Source organism: Ornithorhynchus anatinus, chromosome 10 (genome assembly GCF_004115215.2).
Source record: "Ornithorhynchus anatinus isolate Pmale09 chromosome 10, mOrnAna1.pri.v4, whole genome shotgun sequence".
Taxonomy (NCBI): domain Eukaryota; kingdom Metazoa; phylum Chordata; class Mammalia; order Monotremata; family Ornithorhynchidae; genus Ornithorhynchus; species Ornithorhynchus anatinus.
The window spans coordinates 16,767,516-16,786,726 of NC_041737.1; positions in this window are offsets into that span (position 1 = coordinate 16,767,516).

The window sequence follows — 19,211 nt, forward strand, 5'->3', positions numbered from 1 at the left end:
TGTCTGCTGTGTGACTCTATCTGATGAAGTTAGTATTGGAGTAAGCCCGTCAATGGGCAGAGACTGTCTCTATCCATTGCCAATTTGTATGTTCCAAGTGCTTAATACAGTGCTCTGCACATAGTAAGTGCTCAATAAATACTATTGAATGAATGAACGAATGAATGAATTTACTGCACTCAGTCACCTTGCCCATCTCTATCTTATCTTACTGACTTCCTACCACAACACAAAATGTTCATTTCAGTTCTCAAATGCCAGGGTACTCACCGTGCCTTAATTTCCTCTATCTTGCTGTTGACCCCTGCCCACATCCTGTCTATGGCTTGGAACTCCCTTCTCTTTAACATCTGACAGACCATTACTGTCTCCACCTTCAAAGCCTTATTAAAATCACATCTTCTCCAAGAGTTCATTATCATCAGCAATGGTATTTATTAAGTGCCTACTCTGTGAAGAGCACTGTACTAAGTCCTTGACAGAGTACAGTCCTCCACTAAACCCTCACTTCCCCTTCTCCTTCTCCCTTCTCTGCATTGCCTTTGCATTTATCCTCTCTATTCTCCCAACAACACTTACGTACATATTTGTCATTTATTTTAATGTCTGTCTCTACCCTTGAGAAGCAGAATGGCCTAGTCAAAAGAACATGGGCCTGAGAATCAGAGGACCTGGGTTCAAATCCTAGCTTCTCCCCTTATCTGCTATGTGACATTTTGCAAGTCACTTCACTTCTCTGTACCTCAGTTGCCTCATCTGAAAAATGGTGATTAAAACTGTGAGCCCCATGTGGGCCAGAGACTTTGTTCAACGCAATTATCTTGTATCTACACCACGTTTAGAACAGTGCTTGACGCATAGTAAGTGCTTAAATGATAACTGTTATTTTTAGACTGCAAGCTCCTTGTGGGCATGTAATGTGTCTACCAACTCTGTTATAATGTACTATCCCAAGCACCTAGTGCAGTCCTCTGCACACAGTAAGTGCTCCGTAAATATGACTGATTGATGGAGGAAGTTTAAGAAGGTAGAGCTATCTGAAAGGTGTTACTGCTACATTGATCTCTTCTCTACCTTCCAACTTGCATTTTTGAAATCAGTGGGGATTTCCTATTTAGAAAAAATAACAAGAGTTTGGGAAATGGCAATCAGGTAGGTTGGATGTCCTTCTCATGTTGTGATGTGCACTGAAGATAACATTTATTTGCAACATGGACTAGGCCACAATTTCTCAAAAAGATTAAAATCTTACACCTGGCAGACTCCTATTGGCAGACAATGGACAAGCAGCCTAAACAGTGTTTCTAATGTGAATTTCTCCTAGAGTTCTGTAACTGCCTCTGGTGTTTATCTTAGTACTGTGAATATCCAGCATGGGCCTAGTCCTCTGCTTCCCCAAAGATCACTGAGTTGTCTGTTCTGGTCAGGGAAAATATCATATGTTCCTGTTGTATACTTGGAGGCTACATTACACCCATCTGAACTCATTAACATCCAATTGTTTTATAGGCACATCAAAACATGCCGTGCAGGTGATCATTTTCATACAAATGTTGACTTTTTTCTATTTATAATGGTACATTTAAAATCAACATTGTTTGATTCTCCATTGTTTTCAACACCATTTCTCTGGACTCTAGACCATGAGCTAGCTGTGGTCAGGGATTGTCACACTTTATTGTTATATTGTACTTTCCCAAGCACTTAGTAGCATTCTCTGCACACAGTAAGCGCTTATTACAATTGAATGAATGAATGAACTATCCTACATATTAAAGACCCCATAAGTAAAAGGACAGTGTGGCATATCTGAATTGTTTGGGATATAATGTTTTCCTATTCTGTAAATGGGGGTTTATAAACATCATTATAAGAGTAGTTCATAATAGGTTACTAGAGAGGAAAACTAGGGATATGAGGTCTTTTCCTAACCATGTGAAAATTTCCAGGATGCCAACATTACCTAATTCAATTTAGGGTCTTGGTGCCACCATAAAAGACTGAATACTGGACATAGTATACCACTGTTTTGGCCCAGTAATGACGTTGCTTATGTTCTTAATATGCAGAAAGCTGACCAGCCTGGTTTTAAGCAATTGGACATTTGTCATTCTCTTAGCAAAACTTTGAGAAGACTGTGGTACCAATAGGGCAGAGCAAGGAATATTCTTTAGATTTATCCACTGTGAAAGAATGAGTCATCACACATTGCTCTTACCAGTCCCTCATTACACAAAGCGATGAAAATGTCATCATTAGTAGTGCCATCTTTGAGATCACAAGGGTGGCTGAGACAACTATATTTTTTATGCTCTTGTTGTTTTTCCTGAATCCAACTTATTTGGTAATGTGTCTTTCTTCTGAACTCTTTGTTTCTGACTCAGGTTTGAGGACTAATGGTGAAGAATCAAATCACGAAACACACAGACCTTTGTCAAAAAGAGAGCTTAGTCAGACTATCCAAACCGTTTAAAGTAGTTCTGACTTCAACATGTAAATTCAACATGGCCATGTCATTATCAGTTTGTGGAAAGTGCAAGGTAATAATAATAATAATAATAATTATGGTATCTGTTAAGTACTTACTCCTCTAGGCACTGTGTTAAGTGCTAGGTTGGATTCAAGCAAATCAGGTTGGACACAGTCCCTGTCCCACAAGGGGTTCACAGTCTCTATCCCCATTTTACAGATGAGGTAACTGAGGCACAGATAAGTGAAGTAACTTGCCCAATGTCACACAGCAGACAAGTGTCAGAGCCACGATTAAAACTCATGACCTCGTGACTTCCAGGACCGTGCTCTATACACTATGCCATGATGCTTCTCTAGCAGGTAGATTTAAATGGTTCTGGTAATATGATACTTTAGAACTACTAAAACATCACCAAAGTCATTTTTCTCCTAGCACCATAACAGAATCATTGCCCCCCTCACCATTTCATAAAGCTTTCTCGCCTATAAAAGATAGTAAAGCCAACAAAAAGCCTCGACCAAATAAGTTTATTCCCCATGTTAGAAATAGTAGTTCTAGTTCACATGGTCGTGGTGACTTTGTGAAGGTGATAAAGCTGCAGCTGCAGACAACCTGAAGTCGTTCCACATTTCTTTATTTAAGCTTGATGGAGAAATCATTCATCTCTTTTCTCTAGACAGCTCTGGTTCAATATTGTGGAGTAAAAGCATTATGCTTCACAACCTTTAGCTGGTTTCTCATTGATCAGTGACATTAATTTATCTCTGTATGACACACCAAGCAAATTAATATAAATTTGAGTCTGAGGAACTTTATCTTGTTGGGTGGACCGCAAAACGTCAACTACTGTACCTAGGTCGAATGAAATCTTCTTTTCCTGTCTCTTTGAGGTGAAATGGAATTGTTTTTCTTTCTCCCGTGGACACAGGCAGTAAATCAGGTCATTGGGATGTGACCTTGATTAGTAAGGCCCTGTGTCATTGGAGGAGTCCATTATGGAAGGAGACAATCTCATTCATTTCAGGGTTCAGCTTTATGAAAGAAGGTATAAAATACTTAGTCTGTATCTGTTCTTGGATTAATATTTACTTAAGAAATTTTCAAGACTTGTCCCTCTGCTATTCCTAACCTGACTGGGAATTTGGGAAAATCCAGGGAAGCGGCATAGAAAGTCAAACACCAGTAAAGATATAGAGAGGTGTAGCCTGGGTTAGTTCCTGCTTTTGTGAATCTTGTGAACCAGTTTGGGCTGAGGAATCCCTTTCATTTCTTTATCCCACCTCTATCTATCCTTCTTCATAATAATAATTACGGTATTTCTTAAGCTCTTATTTTTTGCACGGCACTGTACTTAGAGTTGGGGGGAATACAAGCAAATCAGGTTGGATAGAGTCCCTCTCCCACCTGGGGCTTACAGTCTCCATCCCCATTTTACAGATGAGGTAACTGAGGCACGGAGAAGTGAAGTGACTTAGCCAAGGTCACACAGCAGATGTGGCAGAACAGGATTAGAACCCATGACCTCCTGACTCCCAGGCCTGTGCTCTATCCACCTCGCCATGCTGCTTCACAGCTTCCAACCCTTAACACTATTTTCAAAGTTGCACCTACCTGACTACTTCCAGCTCACGTACTGAATCTATTTGTGTGTTTGTTTAAACACAGCACATACATTTAATAAAACGATTTGTCCAAGACACATAGGAAAATGATGATGTCATCTTATACTCAATATAGCTGAAACCAAGCTTCTTATTTTCCTTCAAATACAACAATTCCATTTAAATTTTCTATCACAGTCAATACCACCATTCTCCTTAGAAGTTTGTTACGTTAGTGTGAACTCTGATTCCTCTCTGTCTTTGGCTGTCACATTTAGTCAAATTCTGAAACCAATATTTTATCCACAATATTTCTTGCTCCTTTCTTTCCGTGTTGCCAATCACCAGACAACTGCATCTCCCTCTTTACTGATCTGATTTACTTTCAGCTTATGGTACCCTCTGTTTCCATGACTATTTTTGTAAAACACTGTTGAGAATACATCCTTCTGTTCCTCCAAAGCCTGATTACCCATTTCTCTTTGCTTCAGAGAAAATCTTTACTAGGGGCTTTCTCCTTTTTGTAAATCTGTTCCCTTCCTTCACTACATCTCAGCTCATACTCTTCACCCTTTGTCAGTTAAATTTTTTACTGGGACTTTTTCATGGCACCCCCAACTCTGACCTATTCCTTGGACCCTTTTCTGGAATTTCCTTCTCCTTGGATTCCACCAGATAGCATCCCTACATATCTTCAAAACCTCCTTGAAAAACCTTCCCAACCTTCCCCACCTTCAGTTGGGTCTCTTTCTCATCTCTACTTTGGGCCAACCTCTTCCTGACGTCCTTCCTTTAGTCTAGAATTCCCTGGCTACCACTGCTCTGCCTGTTTTCAAAGCCCTTCTGAAATCACATCTCCTATAGGATGCCTTCCCTGATTAATATCTTCTTTTTAAACTGTAAAGTCCTTGTGGGCAGGGAACCTGTCTACTGACTGTTATATTGTACTCTCCCAAGTGTATAGTACAGTTACACTTGCCCCCTTCAAAACCTTACTGAAGGCTCACCTCCTCCAAGAGGCCTTCCCAGACTAAATCCCCCTTTTCCTCAGTTCCCACTCCCCTCCCCATCACCCTGACCTGCTCCTTTTATTCTACCCAGTCTCTCCACCCGACAGCATTTGCATATATAGGTCCATATCTATAATTATATTTATTTATATTAATGCCTGCTTACTTATTTTGAGTGTATATATCTATAGTTCTATTCATTTATACTGATGCTATTGATGTCTGTCTCCCCCCTTCTAGACTGAAAGTCCTCTGTGGTCAGGGATTGTCTCTATTGCTGAATTGTAGTTTCCAAGTGCTTAGTACAGTGCTCTGCACATAGTAAGTGCTTAGTAAATACCATTGATTTTTTTTAATGGTATTTGCTAAGTGCTTACTTTTTTTTTCCAGGCACTGTACTAAGTTTTTGGGTAGATACAAGTTGATCAGGTTGGACACTGTCCATGTCCCACACAGGGCTCACAGTCTTAATCCCCATTTTAGAGATGAGGTAACAGAGGCAGCGAGAAGTAAAATGACTTGCCTAAGGTCACACAACAGGCAAGTGGCAGGCCTGGGATTAGCACTCAGGTCATCTGACGATAAGCTCTTTCCACTAGGCTACACTGTTTCCATATGTATTTTGTGTTTATTGTGTGAAAAGCATTGATGAAACTGCTGAGAATGAATTCTCAGGTAGAATTACCTGTAGCGGTTAGTCACAGTCCCCACCTCTCAGTGGGGTAATAGGAACAGAAAAGCTCACAGTCTAAAAATAAAAAGGGGAGAGAAAGGATTGGCAACAGTTACAGAGAAGCATCTTGGCCCAGTGGAAAGAGCATGGGTCTGGGAATCAGGGGACTGGGATTCTAATCCCGGCTCTGCCAACTGCTTGCTGTGACCTTGGCAAATCACTTAATTTAACTGTGCCTCTCTTCTCCTGATGTCCCTTCTACTTAGACTGTAAGCTCCATGTGGGTGAGGGATTGTGTCCAACCTAATTAACTTGTTTCTATCCCACACTTAGAACAATATTTGACACAGTGCAAGTGCCTACCAAATACCATAAAAAAGGAGACAAAACAAAAGACAAAGACAAAAATAAAGATAAGTAGGGTGTCATTGCAAGAATAGCAGAATCTCAGGCTCCTTCCAGCTCAGAGTCCAGTCACAACAAGGGCTTAGTAGAATGGTCTGCACACAGTAATCACTCAATAATTGCGATTGAATGAACAACAGCGGCCACCGTGACCATTCTAGCAGCCGAGGCCACAACCTTCCTGAGGTTTTGTGGTGGCGGCTTGTACTACCACTGATTTATTCTGTTCCAATGGGGTGATGTGAGGCAGGTTGGAATGGGGCTTCTTTGGTGATGTGGAGAAGAGACAGTGCAGGATCCCAGGGAGGCAGAGGGGCAGTCCAAGAGAAGAGTATTGTGGTGAGGTGACAGGCATGCATGGCAGAAGCTTGATGAATTCTTAGCAGTGGTTTAAATCCATGAGGTTGGTGGTGCATAATCTTTATAATACTAGTTGTGCCTATGCTTTCTATCTTAGCCTCCTACTTAAAATTAGGAGAAAGAACAGACTTCTTTTAAGGGCTTACTTCTATTAAGGGCTTACTTATAAGCCCTTAATAGCAGTCTGGTTTTGCTCCTGATTATAGGCCCCTGGAGGACAGGGATTATGTCTTTTACTTTTATTGTAGTCCCAAGTGCCTAGTACAGTGTGCTGCACACAGTAGGTACTCAGTAAATACTATTGACTGGGTGAATGGGTGGAAAGTAAGCTTTAAATAGGATGCCCTACAAACCTACAGGATAACTATTGCAATTATGAATTTATTTATATTCATCCTCAGCCCTTGTGTATATTATTTGGTCACTATAGTTGTAAATATTTTTATGTTTGTCTAGACTGTAAGCTTACTGTGGGCAGGGAATGCATCTGCTATATCATTGTGTTGTACTCTACCTAATATTTAGTAGGGGGACCTGCACACATTAAGCACTCAATAAATATATTGATTAATTGGCTTGCCTACTCTATTACAGTATAAACTCCTTGTGGGCATGGAACGTGTCACTTTATTTTGTATATCCCATATGTCAGTACAATGCACTTTCCCAAAGGCACTGAATGTATACCATTATTAGAGTCATTTGAGGTTATATCTCCTCATTGTGATGTCCAAGCATTACTTCAGTGGTTCTCAAAGAAGATACATAGTGTCCATCTATAAACCAAGTTTGTAGTGCTCTTCTTTAAACTGGGTGAGGTCCAGTTTGTCTAAAGATAGGGTGTGGATTAGGTGGGATCCCAAAGTCCCAGTATTATACAGTTACCAAGGAAATGGTTCCATTGCTTCCTCAATTTGATTACACACTTTCTTCTCCTTCGCTATCTCTCCAACTCTTACTGGACCCGACAGTCATAAATAAGACCAAGACTATCTAATTTTTTTGGAAGACTATGATCACTTCAAGAAAATTCGCCCTGACTATAGTGATAGGCTAGGATTTTAATTCTTTTTCATGGGTCGAAGTAGTTCTTTAAGACCCTCTCAGTCACCCACATGATATCAGTGGATGCTCCACACAAAAGATAAGGCCATAGCGGAAAATCAGTAATTTGAGACCTCTGCCTTTACAAATGATGACATACACACTTGTACTCTAAGCTTCCTATCTAAATCAGGGATTGGTGAGAAATAGAAGCTTTAACCTCCACTTCAGGTGAGATTCATCTTGCCTTTTAAATTCATACTTTCAGTTTTGAAAGTTCCAAAACTTAAATGATCTGATCAGGAATTGGCTCTGCTATACCAGCAATAATAATATTCTATACCTTTGCCTCCTCAGAGGTGACCAGCCTTGGGGGTGGGTTGTGGGGGGGAGATAGATGGTGGTGGTGGAAGAAGGGGACACATATTGACCCCTCTGCTCCTTCAGTGTAATGGGGTGAGTGACTTCCAGAATCTATGTGGGCTAAGTAGCAACTGGTTTATTTTGTTTGTTTTTTTTAATGGTGCCTGTTAAGTGCTTAGTATGTGCCATTCTACCATACAAAGCCCTGGGGAAGATATGAACTAATCAGGTTGGACACAGTCCATGTTCCACAGGGTGCTCAAAAGTCTTAATCCACATTTTACAGATGAGAAAGCTAAAGCACAGAAAAGTTAAGTGACTTGCACAGGGTCACTGTGACAGACAAATAACAGTCAGAATTTGAACACAGGTCTTTTGACTCCACTAGCCCATGCGGTGTTTCAGGAGAGTGTCCCAAGGGCTGGCTATGCTTAATAGCCTGGGCTAAAGGAGGGAGGCATTCATCAGTAAGGTGCATGAGTACATATAGCATATCATGGCATAGTAGAAAGGCTTTGGAAGAAATCCATAGTCCAAGGAGAAAGGGGCAAGCCTGTTTAAAGGGCAATGGAGGAAAGGAAAGACTATGAAAAACATCTCAACAGACTAATCTAGTCTATTCAAGTCTATTCTCATATTTCTAGAAAATAATGTTGGAGTCACTCTTGCTTGGATAGCTAGGCTCTCATTTCAATTGTGGCATCTTTGAAAATAATTGAGTTCTATGAGCATATTGTGGATAGCAATGTAGTATTTCACTGCATCCTTTATTGATGGTTTGATTTACCCAGAATCCTATTAGACAGACACAACACTCTTGAGAAGCAGTGTGGTTCAGTGGAAAGAGCAGGGGCTTGGGAGTCAGAGGTCATGGGTTCGAATCCCGGCTCTGCCACTTGTCAGCTGTGTGACTTCGGGGAAGTCACTTAACTTCTCTGTGCCTTAGTTTCCTCATCTGTAAAATGAGGATGAAGACTGTGAGCCTCATGTGGGACAACCTTCTTACTCTGTAACTACTCCAGTGCTTAGAATAGTGCTCTGCACATAGTAAGCGCTCAACAAATACCAACATTATTATTATTATTATTAACCCCCTCAGTCATAATGTGGCTTCAGTTCAAAAATAGCACAGCATAAAAGATCTTTGCAGGAATGAGAGAATTGTTGGTGAAACAACAAGGCAATAGTCATAAATTTATAGCAATCACAGGCTTGACTGCTGGTAACTTACTAAGCAATTTGGTCTGCCCTGAGATTGATCAAAATATTTAGGTTGTGCACCACAGTTTCATGATGAAAGCGGGGGCAAAAGCAGAATATGGATTTTAGGCAGGGTGGAGACTGGAAGGAAATAGTCTTCAAAGAGCTAACAGCCAGAGAAGATAGCAGGCAGCATCTTTTCAGTCCTGATTGAAAGTCTCAGGTCTTTTAAGAGATCTGGAGTGAATGAGGCTGGGAGAAAAAGTCAGCTGTGGGAATTCTCTTCTGTGTTGTTCCTGTGGTCAGAGTTGACTCTCCTCATGGAGATGATGTAATGAGAATGGAAACATCCAGTATCTTCAAAATGGACCCCATTTTCCAAAGTCATTGGCCAGTAGCAGTTTAAATGGTAGGCACTACTAGGTCAGTATCATTGAACTGTCATTGCACAATCAAAGTATTTAAATGATTTTAGTCTAATGATTTCCTGGCAATTAATAGAATGCTCAGATGTGAGGTAAATTAATCAATTTATTTGAAATTACCCAATTGTTACACTATGTACATAAGTATCAATATGTATACATTTATGTAACTGGGCTTATTTCTACATTGATTTCTCAAGAACCCCAGTGGCTGTGTACTGATTACATATTAGGAACCCTGTCCCTTGTGAACCATCCCCATGTTTTTAAGTATCAAACGAGCCATTAATCCATATCAGACCAGGTGGGACACAAAACAGTACTGGTAAGAAGATTGAAATAAATTGTTATCAAGCCTTCACCAGAAAAACATCATTTAAGATCTGAAGAAGAAACATAGAGGGTCCTCGAGAAGGTGCAGAAGACTAGACCCACACATTAAAAAGTGAGGACTCATTGATCACCCTCTGGAATGACCAGCCACATTACACCTCTATCAGATTCCTCTTGCTACACTGTTGTTCTCTTTTCACCGATTGATTTCAGATTGTCTTTTGAGCTTATGAATCCTTCACTTACTTTTTCTCCATAAACTGCCTGTATGTCTAAAAATTAGGATAAAGACTACTCCAATGTATTTTACATTAAAATACTGAGAGTAAAAGCAATTCAGGATTGAAAAGCTTATTTTACCTTTTACAAGAACACATTAAATATTTTAAGAGGCACCGTAAATGGGAAACGGACCACATGTAACCACTGAAGTTTTAAAAAATTCCTATTAAGAAATTAAATTCTAAAAGACTAGAATGACTAAAATGACCATTTTTTAAATGGTATTTCTTAACTACTTACTATGTACCAGGCATTTTTCTAAGTGCTGGGTTAGATACAAAGTAAACCAGTTGGACACAGTTCCGGTCCCAAATGGAGCTCATGGTCTTAATATTCTTTTTACAAAAGAGGTAACAGAGGCACAGAGAAGTAAAGTGAGTTGCCCAAACTCACACAGCAGATAAACAGAAGAACCTGAGATTAGAACCCACCTCCTCTAACTCCCAGGCCTGTCCTCTCCCACAAGCCATTCTGCTTCTAAAATCTTCAAAGACTAATTTCACTTAATCACAGCCCAGAATTCACCCCCCAGTTCCCTCCATTCCTTTATCATAATTTGTTCTTTGAAACCATTTTTATTTTTTACTCAGTTGAAACACTGTTAAAACCCACCAGAAACCTCCCTGCTTCCACTTCCATCGCCTCTGCCACCCTAGTTGTTTCTTTAACTTGCTCTTTAGTAGATTAAGTGCTTAGTACAGTGTTCTGCACACAGTAAGTGCTCAATAAATACGATTGAATTGAATGAATTCTAGTAGAATTTAGTAGAATCAGAAGCCGAGAGCTCAGTTGGCTGAGGTGGCAAGCTGTTTAGGTGACTTTCCCTGAACAACACTATAAGAGCCTCAGTCAATCTGGCTAACTAGCTTTCCAAAACAGAATACTGGAAAAAGTCATCATTAATCAACATTGCAATTTCACGGGCTCCTCCTCCCCCTCTCATCCCCTAACTATAGAGGTCTCTCAAAGTTCAGTTCTTGGTCCCCTTTGATTCTCCATATACACTCAATCCATTGGAGAACTCATTGGCTGCCAAGGCTTCAACTATCATATCTATGCAGTTGCTGTTCTTTCTCCCTCCTTCCAGGCTCACATTTCTTCCTGTCTTCAGGATATCTCTACTTGGATGTCCTCCAGCCATCTAAAACTCAACATGTCCAAGACAGAGCTCCTTATCTTCCCTCCTAGACCCTGACTTCTCCCTAACTTTCCCATCATGGTGGACAGCACAACCATTCTTCCCGTCTCAAAAGTCCTCAATCTTGGTGTCGTCCTTGACTCCACTCTCTCATTCATCCCACATAGCCAATCCGTCACCAGATCCTTCTGGCGTTAACTTCATAACATTGCCAAGATCTGCCCTTTCCTCTCCATCTAAACTGGTACCATCTTGCCCCCTCCTACCTCACATCTCTTCTCGCCTTCTACAGCCCAGCCTGCACATTCCACTCCTCTAGTGCTAACCTTCTCACTATACCTCGTTCTCGCCTGTCCCACCATTGAACCCTGGCCCACGTCCTACCTGTGCCTGGAACGCCCTCCCTCCTCAAATCGGCCAAACTAGCATACTTCCTCCTTCAAAGCCCTACTAAAAGCTCACCTCCTCCAGGAGGCCTTCCCAGATGTAAGCTCCCCTTTTCCTCTCCCCATCTCCCCCACTAACTGCCTCTGCTCTACCCGCCTTCCCACCTCACAGCACTTGTGTGTATATATGTACATATTTATAATTCTATTTATACTCAATAAATACGACTGAATGAATGAATGAAATAATGCAATCACTCATTCTACCCCGACTGTATTACTACATCAGCCTTCTTTCTGACCTCCTAAACACCTGTCTCTCACCAGTTCAGTCCATACTTCATTCCGCAGACAAGATTATCTTTCTACAGAAATGTTCTAGGTGTGGGACTCCATTCCTCAAAAATCTCCAGTGTATGCCTATCAACCTCCGTATCAAACAAAAACTTTTAACTACAGGCTTCAAAGCTCTACATCACCTTGCCCCTTCTTACCTCACTTCCCTTCTCTCCCTCTATATCCCAGCCCTCACACTCTGCTTCTTTGGTGCTAACTTTCTCACTCTGCCTTGATCTCACCTGTCCCACCGTCAACATCCTACCTCTAGCCTGGAATGCCTTCTCTCCTCAAATCCACCAAACAATCACTCTTCCCACCTTCAAAGCCTTACTGAAGGTTCACCTCCTCAAAGGGGTCTTCCTAGACTAAGCCCCACTTTGCCTCAGCTTCCCTTAGCATTACCTCGACTCACTCCCTTTGCCCTTTCCCCTCGCCCCATAGCACTTCTGCATGTATCTATAATTCTAGTTATTTATATTGAAGCCTGTGTACTTGTTTTCATGTATATTTATATCTATAATTCTATTTGTTTATATTGATATCTGTTTACTTGTTTGGATGTCTGTCTCCCCTTCTAGATAGTAAGCCCGATGTGGGCAGTGATTGTCTCTATTGCTGAATTGTACTTTCCAAGTGCTTAGTACAGTGCTCTGCACACAGTAAATGCTCAATAAATACCATTGAATGAATGAATCTACAGAGATACAAAGGCTGAGGGTTACAATAGCCACTCGTTACAATAGCCACTCATTAGGTGCTTGGAACCATATGTCAATTCTCAGCCTAAGACAGAGGGAGATGAAAGTTTTAAAATTCAAACACCAATTTAAATCAGCCTACGTGTTTTTAGCTCAGGTATTGCCTCAACAGAGAGAACTGGAAAGTCTTTTCTTGCCATGATTCAAGCCGGATCATTTCAGGAAGAAGTAAGAATAGTAAAAAAAAAACCCCAAACATTGAACTTTTCTTGGGAAGTAGCTTAGGAAAATCAAACTCTAACTAAAGTGTGACAAAGTCACCATTTATGGAGCCACACTGCATCCCAGAATCTCCCAATAGATTCTGGGAGGTGTAGGTAAGGTTAACCTAGCCCTTTAGCACCTTGGACTTTGGAGGTAATTTGTTTGTTTGTTTTAAATTTTCCTTTTCTTTCTTTCATGTCCTCTGTCAGCTTTCAACCAGGCCTTCTGGAAGGTTTTTTATAGCACACTATATTGACTGTTATCTAGCTGTCTATCTTCAACTTCTGAGGCAGTAGCAGAAGGGATGGTGGTGGGAAGGCACAGAAAAGAAACTCTGAGACTCTCCTCTTATCCCTAACCATTTCCTCCCCATCCTACCATGATCTGGTCCAGGTTCTCAAGCTTTGAGACCTGGAAAATAGGGAAGTGGCTGAGTTGAAAGAAGTGATAGCAGCATGGAGATTCCCCAGAGGAAAAATATGCATTATAACTAAGAAAAATAAGCAAAATTTGAACTTATGTCAATTGAATAAAGAGAAGGTATAGGGAGCTTTGGGAGAAAGGGGTCAGAGTATTGTGAGGGGGTCCAAGAAAGCCATAGAAGGCTGGGTAGGAGGGAGAAGGGGCAGGGATGAGTTTGCATATCTCAAAGGGAAAAAGTTTGAAGTTTTATAGTTTGATAGGAAAAGGAATGTGTACATGAAATAAGAGGTTCCAGGTGCTGAAAAAATGTGCCCTCAGAACGCTTATCTACCTTTCTTTAATCTCCATTAATTCCCCCTATCCAGAATGCCTTTTAGTATCTCCCCTGCAAACTGCGCATTAGATCATAAATTCTCCTAGGTCAGTAATAATGCATTCTAACTCTATTAACAAATACTTATAGTACTCTGCATATAGTAAGTACTCTATAAATGCTATTGTTTCATTGATTAGCATTCATATATTTTAAACAGCCTTGAAAATGTCTTCAGGTTTATGTACCTTTTTCTAACATTTCCCATGCCTACAGATGCCATAAATATCATGATCTTTAACCACCCCTCATCAGTGTCAAAACAGTGCTAAATGGGAAGATAGTCAACACCAGAGGAATTGAGTACAGTTGTAATTCAGTTATTTCTTGCCTATGACCTGGTTTCCTGACTTCACCATCTATTCTGCTTGTTGTAATTCATCATATTGAGGACTGTATTGACACATAGCTAGCTGATTATTGTTTCACATGATATTAGATTTCATAGTTACTTTTTTTTTTCTAAGAGAAAGGCAGCAGTGGGACATATATCCATTAGATAATTTTGCGATCTGTAGACCTGCTGCACGGGTATTCAGGAATTGAAATGTTTGGCACTTGCGGTGGTGTTTCACATTTATACAACATTAAGGTTTAAGGCATGTTGAATTCGACTTTAAAACACCAATTGCTTTTATTGTTTTTGCCCCAGAGGTATGGGCAGTGGGCTTCAAAGCCTTACTGACTGCCCAACTCCTCCAAGAGACCTTTCCTAACTTAGCCCTCCTTTCCTCTTCTCCCACTCTCTTCTGCATCTCCCTGACTTGCTTTAATTATTCATCCCGTTCCCAGAACCCCGGCACTTACGTAATCTATAAATTTGTAATTTATTCCTTTATATTAATGGCTGTCTCCCTCTCTAGACTGTAAACTCATTGTGGGCAGGGAATGTGTCTATTTTTATATAGTACTCTCCCAAGCATTTAGTTCAGTGCTCTGCACACAGCAAATGCTGAATAAATATAATTGAATGAATGAACATGGGCCAATGGGAAGGAGTGGATAGAAAGTTAAGGAGTGGTGTTTCTTGATTACCGTGGAAAATTTACTTGATCTGGTTAACAACAGCACCAGGGAGGACCAACCTTTCATTTGACTTGTGATTGGATAATCTATGGCACCACTCTGATTTAGTATAAATACACAATCTAGTTAGATTATCTCTAATTCACCTAATTCACTGAGTTCACATTTCTGGTTACTTATGTTAAAACTAGGGTATCCAGTCTTAGTTAAGAAACCATTCTTAATGCTGTTCCCAAGAGAAAATTAGTTCATGCTTACCATAGTCCAACTTTAGGCATTGATTTTAGAAACAAACTGTCCAAGGACTGCCGATTTAACAATCCTCTCATCCTTGAGGAGAAAGATGGGCTATTATACAATACGCATGGAAACCCCGGACCAGAGTTAAACTGCCCTATGATTCTTTCTATCAATACCCCATAAAGTATCTTCAAAGTGCTTTATATATATATATTTTATATATATATATATATTTTTTTTAATCTATACACTTCAAAGGAAGTTAAGTTTCAACAGTGAAAGTTTTGGATCCTTTCCACATGGTCCTAGTTGTTTTGTCATTTTGCTCTTCTCCTTAGAAGAGAAGCAGAAGAACAATTTTACAACACTATTCCTCCATACTTAATGACTACCCATTGCCATCACCACTAGTTCCAGACATCTATAACTTACACTCCCTGCCCCCTTACCACTCCCATATGTTACCACTAATTACCTGGTTATATACTTTATTGAGAAAAGTGAAATCATCAAACGAGATTTCCCTAAAATCTCCCCTGCTGCTCTCCAATTAATCTCCCTCTTTCTGCACCTTCTTGAACTCGTGGCTAGAGAAGCAGCGTGGCTTAGTAGAAAGAACCTGGGCTTGGGAGTCAGAGGGCATGGATTCTAATCTCACCTCTGCCACTTGTCTGCTATGTGACCTTGGGCAAGACACTTAACTTGTCTGTGCCTATTATTTCATCTGTAAAAAAGGGAATTAAGACTGTGAGCTCCATGTGGGACAAACTGATGACCTTGTATCTACCCCAGCACTTAGAACAGTGCTTGGCACATAGTAAGTGCTTAACAAATACCATCATTATTATTCAACTCTTCCATATTTCCCAACAATATCTCAAGAGGAGATTTGCCATTTCCTCTCAAAAATCTGACCCTTCACCTAAGCATCTTACCCCAACCCCTTGCGCCTTATCAAAATGCCTTCCCCGCTTCAATCAATCATTCAATCATCTTTATTGAGCACTTACTATATGCAGAGAACTGTACTAAAATACTTGAGAGAATACAACAGAGTGGATAGGCATGTTCCCTGCTCATAATGAGTTTATAGTCTTAGAGGAGAGCTTACTCTAACCACCATCTTCAACTGTTCACCAACTTCCACTGGCTTCTTCTGTATTGCTTTCAAACATGCTCTTGTCTTCCCTAGCCTAAAAAAAAATATTCTCAACTCCACATTTCCTTCCATTTATCACCTCATCTCCCTCCTACCATTCTTTTCCAAATTCCTTAAGAGAATTGTCTTCACCCACTGCCTCCACTTCGTCTCCTCCATTTTTCTTCTTGCCCCATTTCAATCTAGCTTCGGCCCCCTTTACTCCACCTAAGCTGACCTCTTAAAAGTCATCACTTAACTTCTTACCAAATTAATGTTGGTTATTTGTTAAGCGCTTACTATGTGCCAAGCACTGTTCTAAGCGCTGGGGTAGACACAGGGGAATCAGCTTGTCCCACGTGGGCTCACAGTCTTACTCCCCATTTTACAGATGAGGTAACTGAGGCACAGAGAAGTTAAGTGACTTGCCCAAAGTCACACAGCTGACAAGTGGCCGAGCCAGGATTCGAACCCATGAACTCCGACTCCAAAGCCCATGCTCTTTCCACGGAGCCATGAAATTCAAAGTCCTCTACTCCAATCTAATCATCCGACCCTCCAGCAGCCTTTAACATGTCAATCCCTTCTTTCTCCAGCAAACATTATCCAACCTTGAATTTACTCACACTGTTCTTTCCTACTTCTCCTCCTATCTCTGTGGTCTCTTATTCTCAGTCTCATTCACAGACTGCTTCTCTGTCTCCCACCCACTAACTATGGGAAACCCTTAAGGCTGTGTTCTAGATTTCCTTCTAATCTCCATCTATATTCACTCCCTTGGAGAACTCATTCACTCCCATGACTTCAATTACCATCACTATGCAGATGTTTCCCTAATCTACAACCCCAGCCTTTCTCTCTCTCCTTCAGTGCAGTCTCAAGTCTCTTCCTGCCTTCAGGACATCTCCATCTGTACATCCTGCCAATGCCTCAAACATAACATAAAGTCCAAAACAGAAGTCCTTATCTTCTCACCCAAACCCCATCCTCCCCTTAACTTTCCCATCATTGAAGAAAGAGTCTGAACCCCATGGGGGACAGGGACTATGTCTAACCCAATTTGCTTATATCTACCCCAGTGCTTAGAATACTGTCTGGCACATAGTAATCACTTAACAAATGCCACAACTGGCATTCTCTTTGACTCATTTTTTTCATTAAACCAACATATTCAGTCTTTCACTAAATCATGTCTCTTCAACCTATACAATAAGGCTAAAATCCACCCTTTCCTCTCCATCCAAACTGCTACCAGGTTAATCCAAAGATTTATGTCCTATCTGTCTTGATTACTATATTGACCACTTGGCTGACCTCCCTGCTTCCTGTCTCTCCCCACATCAGTGCACTTCACTCTGCTATCCAGATCATTTTTCTACAAAACCATTCAGTCTATGTTTCCCTATGTCTGAAGAACCTTCAGTAGCTAGCTGTCCACCGCCACATCAAAAAAACAACAACAATCCAACAACAAAAAACCCACGACAAAACAAACAAAAAACTTCTTATCGTAGGCTTTAAAGTACTCAATCTCCTTGCCCCTCCAACCTGACCTCCCAGATTTCCTACTACAATCCAACCCGCACACTTTACTCCTCTGATACCAAGCTACTCACTCTACTTCAATCTTGTATATCTCATCACCCCTCCCACTGCTGGCTCCCTGCTCACATTCCGTCTGTAGCCCGGAACTCTCTCCCGATTCATATATGACACACATTCACTCACTTCACATTCAGAGCTTTCCCCAATTAAGTCTTCATTTTCTTTTCTCCCACTCCTTTTTGCATTTTCCTTGTACTAAGATTTTCACCCTTTATTCACCTCTCCCTCAACCCCATTACACTTATGCACATATCCATAATTCAATTAATGTATTTTGGTTAATGCCTGACCCCCTCTAGATTGCAAGCTCACTGTGAACAAGGAACATGTCTACCAACTCTGTTATTTTATCATTAATAATAAGAATAAGAATAGCATTTGTTAAGCACTTACTGTGTGCCAGGCACTGTTCTAAGCACTGGGGTAGATACAAGGTAATCACGTTGGACACAGTTCACGTCCCCCATGGGGCTCACAGTCTTAATCCCCATTGTACAGATGAGGTAAATGAGGCACAGGGAAGTGAAGTGAATTTCCCAAAGTCACACAGACGACATGTGGCAGAGTCAGAATTCGAATCCACATCATCTGACTCTCTTGCCACTAGGCCATGCTGGAACCCACTTAGTAAAGTGCTCTGCAGACAGTTAGTGTCTAATTAATATGAATGATTGACCAATTTATGGTACTAGGAACTTGTGAAAATACAATATGAGTGAAAGCCAAATCTGTGTCATTGAGGAGATTCCATTGGAATTAAAATTAAAGATATTATGCATTTAAGGTTTATAATGGAAGGCTCAAAATATCCGCTTTTTTACTGTTTCTTTTATTACCAACTTCAGATACCTTTCCTCTTTACCCTTTTACTATATTTCTTGTAGAGTTCTTTAAAATGTATTGAATTTACCCTGGCTTTTTCAATGACCTCGCCTGGGCTATTTTATTTCTTCCAGCTGCTCTGAAACTGTTGATTTCTCTGAGTTGAATCCTGTTTTGTCCTTTTGTAATTATATATTCACCCTATGGACTCATTCTGTGGTGAATCATTTTAGCTGAAAATAAATCCATTACAGAGGCTTGTGGTAATATTTTCTAGCAGTCTTGCATTTTCAAGGACTCTATCTTCAACTGCCAATTCCCAAAAGAAAAGACGAAGGGAATCTGAAAGTTTTTGAACTCCAGAAAATTCTATAATGGTTTATCGGAAATCTGTTGAGAGAATCTCTCTCTCTCAGGTCAGTAATATAAGAGCAAATGAATAATGTATCCCCATGTGCTGTCTCATCAATACTGACCAAGAAAGAGCAGAATGAGGGTGGATGAAGTTGGAGATGATTTTACCTTTCCACCATTAGGGTTTAGGGGCTTCAGATTCCCATTTCAGATTCCCATGTCCTAGGGATACTGAA